Source organism: Glossina fuscipes, unplaced genomic scaffold (assembly GCF_014805625.2).
Source record: "Glossina fuscipes isolate IAEA_lab_2018 unplaced genomic scaffold, Yale_Gfus_2 213, whole genome shotgun sequence".
Classification (NCBI taxonomy): domain Eukaryota; kingdom Metazoa; phylum Arthropoda; class Insecta; order Diptera; family Glossinidae; genus Glossina; species Glossina fuscipes.
This window is the reverse complement of record NW_023998556.1, coordinates 281,772-289,891: the sequence shown is the minus strand read 5'-3', so window position 1 is coordinate 289,891 and position 8,120 is coordinate 281,772. Positions and strand designations below refer to the sequence as shown.

Sequence of the window (8,120 nt, the reverse complement as noted above, 5' to 3'; positions counted from 1 at the left end):
AAAAAATTTGTTGTACGACCAAAAAATTATTGTACAACCAGAAAATTTATTGTACAACCAAAAATTTTATTGTACAACCAGAAAATTTATTGTACAACCAAAAATTTTACTGTACGACCAGAAAAATTTATTGTACAACCAGACAAGTATATTTTTGATACATTTATTATAAAAAAGATTGTATATTATATTTCAAGGCACTTGTATAAGTTCAAGTTCAATATGGAAAGAATTAACATCAAATTTTTCAATTTTTCAATATAATTAACAATAGATTAATATGAGATTTTCATTTTTCCCAAATAATCCCAGTTTATATATTACTAAGATAACATCCTTATATACTACGAGCTTTTGGTTTTTTCCATTCCTTTGCCACGAATATTCTATATAATCTTCGGTTTGGGCCAAATTGTCGGAGGTTTCTGCTGTGTGGTTTTTCGTTCGCTTCTCACCAAAAGAGAGATATTCTTGGCTTATTATAATGTAAGTTAAAGAGAGCAATTCTTAAAAAAATAAAGAAACTTACAAAGTTCGTCTGTATTTCGCGTAAGCAATTGGTATGAATACTCTTTGATTACACATACATATTGGTACCGATATAGCCATCGATACCGATCAAGCCACCTACAAACATGAAGATATTAAAAGACAATCCAATGCAAAATTAAAAATGAAGAAGAGAGCTTTGACCAGTGACCAGAGCGGGTAGAACACTCAACAAGATAAGTGCTACTCAAACACTCAAAAAAGCAGACTATATTCAACTTAAATTTCGTCTAAAAGTCTCTTTGTAAAAATATTTCATTTCTTTGATATGTTCGTCTAAAAGTTTAAGAAAGGTTCCTTTTTTTTTCTGCCGAAAATGTAATTGCTAAAACAAACAACCAAAATAAAAAAGAACAAGTAAACAGTTAAAAAATAAAAAAGTGTAAAAATCGTATTTTTATATGTTTAAAAAAATTATATATATATAAGTTTGATAATATTAAAACGGAAAATAATTAATAATAATAAAACAGAAAAAAAAATGTATTTGAAACTATTAACATAAGAAAACTGACGTAAAGAATATTACTATATTAACGAGTGGAATTTTTTTTTTGTGACCTGCTCGTGTATATATATTTTAAGTAAAAGATGTTATGAAATTTAATGGAACCTTAACTTTATTTAACAAAAGAAAAGAAAAAACGGTAATGAAGAAACAGTTAGTTGAATGATGAAGTGACAGTGAAACGTAAGGTGCATTGAGGTATAGACTTATACGCATGCCTTATGAGAGACCTCGCCATAATAGTGAACATACGAAGAAACCTTTCTGTCAACACGATGATGTGCAAGTGGAATGCGCTATTTTCATGCCAGTAAGGATGTTCTACTGTCCGTACGTTCCGTATATTTTGTTTGTGTCACTACTGAGCTGGTCCGGTAAAAATGAAAACATATTTAGATCTATACAGTTATTACAACCTATTTGATATTAAAATAAAAGAAATCTGAAAAGTACGAATCATAAAGCTTTGACACAACACAATATATATTGCATTGATTTATCTATGTTTAAGTTATTATTCAGTATTATACCCTAGTTAAAGTAAATGAATAAAGAATAAAGTAAAAGAATAAAAAAGCATGGTTTCGCCACAGCGCGATACGAATTAATTCTTTATCAGAGGGACGTTTGTACTCATAAGAATAACAAAAAACCTCAGCATACATAGCTTGGCAAATATGTGGCAAGATTATTTCCTACATTGGCAGATCGTAACTGGCAATAATAAAAATGAAAAATTTTAGTTTAAAAGCGTTATTGAAAAGAGCACTTTTAATGGAGCCAACGGGACCTAATAAAAAAATTAGGTTATAAACCACATTTAGATTTTTAGAGAGAACTCTAAGCTGAAAAGCCCATAGTTGGACTTATATTGGCTAAGTTTTATAAAAAGTAAATATCTTGACTTACTAAATTTGGTATTCATTCATTTGGTATTCATAAATTGTTCACTATCTAAATTGTATTGAAGTTTATGATCAAGCAGAACATGCAAACAGAACATCGTGTTGCGAACGAGCTTCGTTTTAAAAATGATAACCGCTTACATTTGTACTTGTTTAATACCGCAAAATTCAATGAGCATTAAGTTAGTAAATTGTTTAAATCAGCTTCGAAAAGATGCGAGTAAAGCTCCGAATCAAAGGACGAGAATAGTTATCGACACCTGTGTATATTAGAATATAAGAAGATTTAATTGTTGATGTAAGATCGTTGAATATGATTGGATAAATAGAATAATAGTAAGTGACTACATTAAAGTGACGGGAATCTCGTCGGCGATAATACGTTGAGAATCCTCTTTAATGAATTAAAATCAAGCTAGGAGATTAACCAATTAATTAAACAATCTCCAATTAACTAAAAAAAAAAAAAAAAATGATTAATTCTACAGAATGTCTTACTGAACGCTAAGCTAACGTCTGTTCGTGTGACTTTGAAAGGACTTAATAAACAAATTTTAAGAGGCTTGCGATGGTCGGCATTCCTTTTAGATATGCATTCTATCTAAGAACAATAATTGACTTAATAACATAAATTGAGATTTTACAATTTTCTCAAATAGTTTGGGTGACGTACTAAGTTCTCCATTACCTCTATAGCTTTCGGTAAGCAGTCTCAAGGTAGGGTTTTTAGGCATGGGGAAGCGTGGAGGACGATTTTCTCCACAAACGACATCGCGGTTGAAAAAGTCACGTTACTTGTTGAGTTCATCCCCAAGTGCCGTTAATTTTTTGGCTTCGAAATCCTGCTTGTTCTGAAAAACATGTCATTAGAAAGCTAATTTCCCTAACCCTTTGATCAGATTGGATGTCCTTCGACGAGCAGCCGCTGTCTGCGCGCCATCATCCAATGAATCTGTCCCAGCTAAATTTGGACACACAATTAGAGGGAAGACAATCCATTATCGGAAAGCAAATTGTAAACCATTAAAACCAGCGAGATCATAATAAGAGCAGTGGTAAGATGTATAGCAATATAAATGAAAACATATTAAATATTGTAACGGTAAAAACCAATACTCATTTTGTAACGACGTAAGTGGTGAGGTGTAAGTTGTATTATGCTTTGATTCCCTATTCTGCTCGGCTGCAGAACGCCAAGTCTACCCGTCTCATATAATGATAATAAAGCTCGGCATAAGACGGTCCCTAAGTTTAAGTTTAGGCGGATTGAACGCCTTGTATTTTTTTATTCTAGCGAATTAAACACTTTGATTGAATTGTTTGATAGCAATTAAAATTCTGTATTTAGAAGTGCACTATTTATACTTAATTCTAACAGGTGACTAAATGCTACCGTAATCACTAATTAATTGGGGCGCCTGGCATCGTATTGCATTTCGTAATGCAATACCCAGCCAGTTGAAGTGCGACAAAATTTTTGTTTTTCTTTTTTTGCTACAGAATTATGCAAATTCAGCATAATTCAGCATAATTCTGTCGTACAATATATATATATTGAATATTAGGTTGGAGGGAATGTTTTGTCGTATTTTATATAGGCAGGTAATTTTTCTTGTAAATAAAAAAACATCTGGCTAGTGAATCATTTAGATTCTTTTTTGTTTTTTTAGCTGCTGTATAATATAAAAGTAGTCATCATTTACTTACTCATATTATTTACTCATATTTAAAGTGAAAAACATGTCAGCAGATAGAGTGCATTTATGACACTGCGTATTGTATGAATTCCAAAAAGAAAGCAACGCATCGGTTGCATGTAAAAATTTATGTGTGGTATTTGGAAAAGATACTTGTCAAAGATGGTTTAGCAAATTTGAGCCTCCAAGAAAGTGATCGATGATGGTGTTTTGCGGTCCATGTTGGAAAATAATGCACATTTAACGAGTCGAGAAATTTCAAAAGAGTTAGGCATTCATCATACAATTGTTGGAGATCACATTAAATATCTTGGGTTTGTGTTAAAGCAAAGTACATGATTAAAATACGGCAGAACTTTCCCTCCAACCTATTGTATATATACATATAAAATTAGGCATTTCTAAGAGTATTTGAAATTTTTCCTGTAAATCTCTGATAAATATTGTTAAGGAGTCGTAAAGAAGCAGCCCTTCCTTACCTTCTGCGAACTCTAAAGATATTGCTGTTTACATATCTCTATCCGAAGATAATTTTTCTTTATTTTTATTAAACTGAACATTTCATCTTAACCTTCCCTTTGAATTTGCATACTCTGTTGGTAGTTTTGTTGTCTTCACACGGTATATTCCTCTCATTGAAATTGTAACACAACCTTCCATAATCTCAACCCTCATCATTTGCATCCTATTGTATTTATGCAGCATTAACTCACAAATACTAAGTTAAATTTCCTTAAGTTTTCAGTTGCTTCCTAAGTTACTTTCTATAGTATACCGAAAGTTTTATGAAAAGCTTTCCACCTTAATATGAAGTTAGTTATTTATTTAATTTTAAAAATGTTTTTAGCTCGAAGCTTATAGAAGGACTGACTACAAAAATTGTTTTTACTAAAAAGAAACAAAACAACATCTTAAACAAATGAAAAACTTATTCTAAATAAAACACATATTTTTAACAAGTTAGAAAATTTAATAAATATAATGCCCTATATTGCTCCCCTTTCTTCTAGAATTTATGTTTAATAAATTAAGAGTGAGGTGCTTCTTGTGTAGGAGGAAAGATTTTAACAATGGTATCTGCACTTACTTTAGAATATTTGGTTTCCTTTTCAACCACTGTATAGGGTCCTTCAAATGATTGTTCTAAGGCGTGTTTGTTTATTTTGCGTACAAAGACGAATTTAAACTCCTTTAAGTTTTTTCGAATATAGAATCCGCAATGTCGGATCTTTGTGATGTGCTATATTGACCTGGACACTTTGAAATGTTCTCCTATTTTGTTTAAAAAATATATCTGTTCTACTTTTGGACCTCTTGCAATGACTACTACAGGTAGTCATAAATTTTGGTCATAGACCATTTCAGAAGTTGTGGCTGAATTGTCCTTTTTGTGTATCTTAAAGCTAAAAGCATGACAGGGTGCTCCTTGATCTATTTACGAGATTGTTCTCTAGATAAAATTATTGCTTTAACTTGCCTGTAGAATCCTTGAATGACACCATCTGATTGCGGAAGGTGTGACGAGGTAGTGATCTTGTGACTGCCCAAATATTTTACGAGTTCGTTGAAAAGCTTAGAATTGAATTGAGTATCGTGGTCACTGGCAATTTGTAAAGGTACACCGAAAAGTGTGATATAATTTGCAAAGAAGATAAAAGCGACGATTGACACGCTTATATCCCTGAAAGGATATGTCTCCGTTTCACTCGTATCTGCCGTGTGCGTATTGTATATCATCAGTAAACTAGGCCATGCATACTATATGCCAGGTTTGTCTCGGACTTCTGAGCTTGTTTTACTGATTTTGGTCGTTCGAAGTCTTTAATGGCAGTTACCTTATTTTGAGAATCCTGAACGCCTTCTTCAGAATTATTGTGACCAAGAAAATTAATTACAGCAAAAGTACACTTATTAGGTTTAACGTTTAAACCATATTCATCCTGTCTATCGAAAACCAATTTTAAATGTTTTAAATGTTCTATCTTCGATCCACTGGCAACCAAAATATCATCGATATAAACAAGAATAAAATCTAAGTTCCTGAACACTTCATAAACAAATCGCTGTGCGGAATTTCTTAATCCAAAAGGCATTCTAGTGAACTCAAAGATGCCGCAAGGCGTCGTTATAGGTCTCTTATGAATATCTTCTTCCGCCATCGGATGATGATGCGTGATAACACGCCTTCACCAAGTCTAACTTTGAGAAAATGCGTTTGTTCCTTAAATTTCAACTTAGGTCATTAATAAGTGGCAAAAGATACTGATGATAGTAACACAATTCAACCGCCTAAAATCTCCACAAAGACGTCACACCATCTTGATTATTTTTAGGTATCAGATGTAATGGTGAAAGTACAGAAAAAACAGGTGGTCGATATATTCCCACTTTAAGCAAAATTTCAAACAAGTTTTGGCGATTTTGTACTTGATGGATTCTAAACGTCTGAGTCTTGAAACAGGAACACTTTTGCTCTTTAATTTATGTATTTTCGAATATTTAACCGGTTTTGTATAATTTGGTTCTGCGGTGAAACTTGGTTAATTTCTTAGTAATTCTAAAAATTTATTTTCTTTCAACAATAATTTCGGCAAGCAAATCTTGCATTCAGCGGCTATGGCATATATGCTTAATCACTTCTTAAATGTCTTTGACATTTAAAACTGCAAACGTGACGCCCAAACTTTTGTCTTGTTTCGAGCGTTCGATCAAGGAATTCCTTTCGATTAGAATTCTTTTAAACTCCTGATAGTTGTTTGTGGCCGAAGTGTTTTGGATAAAATCGATAACGGCACAATAGTTTCTTGAGGTAAAGCCATCAAGATGTGCTCATACTTTATTTTGCCTTGTGTGATACCTTTCGAATAAAATTGCGCTTCGGCTTGGATGAATCAAGTCTCTGGATAATTAGACCAAAAGGGTAGGCAGTTTGATAGAACAATATAAAATTTTCCTATTGGTTGAAAGGTTTTCATTGGGTGTGTGAATATTGTCGTTGTGTGTACTAGAGTTAGTATTTTGTAGCGTATCGTTTTTGTTAAATATGAGGTCTACAATGTTATTTGTGTTATTACTATTCGCGGGAGTGGTTGGAGGAGTGCACGGTATCTTAAGGCCGAAGGGGGGAGTTATAACTTTGGTGACTTAGTTATAATATAATTGCAAATTCAATCGATTATTTAATTAATTAAGCGTAAATTAGGTTTGAAATGCTGAATATCAATTAAGGAACTTAATTATAACATAGCCGTACATTGTTGTATGTGTGCTAAATTCAAAATAAAATCAGAAGATATGAAAGTAAATTTAAAGCAGTGAAAGTTTGGAAAGTGAAAATTTGATAAATGGGAGTTTGAGAATTGAAAATTTGAAAAATTTGTATTAATTATCATTTGTATAGCTTCGTTTCACAAGCTTTTTTAAAAAATTAAAATTTCTAATAACTATAACATATTTAGATAACATGGTAATTTTTAAAGTTATGTTTTCTGGGGCTGATTTGTTGTCTATTTACTTAAATACAGACTTTAGTTTCGATAATAATCCTGTATCTTTTGTATCATCATCATCTTGCTTTGTTTCGGCTTTATTAAAAACTTCCTTTGCCGATGAAAACTGAGTGGAATTATCATTGCCCACGCTGCCAAATGTTGTTGATTTGCTGCTACCATCTTTCCGTTAAGTTATGACATCTATTGAGCCGGGCGTGTTCGTTTCTAGTTCAGCATATTTAATAAGTAGTTGTCTTTGTTCTTTATTACGATGTTTGGGCATTTCGATTTTAACTGTTACGTAGTGATCACCATGTCCATGCGCATTAACACGTTTAAGATCTTTTCCTCGCAATAATATCTTATGCTGCGAAGAAGTACCAATATTCAGCCACTCATCTTAATACACGCCTTCTATTCGTACAGTGCCGCCTATAACAGCCTGACCTAACGATATAGTAGCACTCGAGTGCACGTCTGCTCCCTTCCGTTTCAAATGCCGACTTAGCTCCACACGAAAAGTACCAAAGAGTTCTTTTTTGCCTACTTGCATGCGCACGGTTTGTCCATCTTCAATGCCAGCCGGCACAGGTACGGTTACTTTTTTGCGCTGCACTGTCTATCCTCCGTATTCACCACACGGATATTTCACGTACTGACGTGTGCCCTGGCAATAACGACAAGTATATCGCATAACAAAAGGTCCAGTGGATATGGTTTCCATTCCAGTGCCAATATTGACAGCAGCATGATTTCGTGCCAGGCTCGCATTTTGTGCCTTTGCATTTTGGACATCAACAATATTAACATTTACATCCTTATTAACGCCACATGCCGCTTGGGCGAAACTTAATTCTATTACGATTTCTTCGGCTTACCCGAACCCAAATTCAGACTCGGCCTTGTACTTGTAAGAATTTGTAGACGCTTCCATTGCTCTGGAGAATTTGATAGCGAACAATTTTAATTG

General features: G+C 33.2%; 1 pseudogene; it reads right to left on the bottom strand.

The window, feature by feature from the left end:
* Nucleotides 1–7,166: 7,166 nt before the first annotated feature.
* On the bottom strand, nucleotides 7,167–8,120 carry LOC119642100 (annotated as a pseudogene).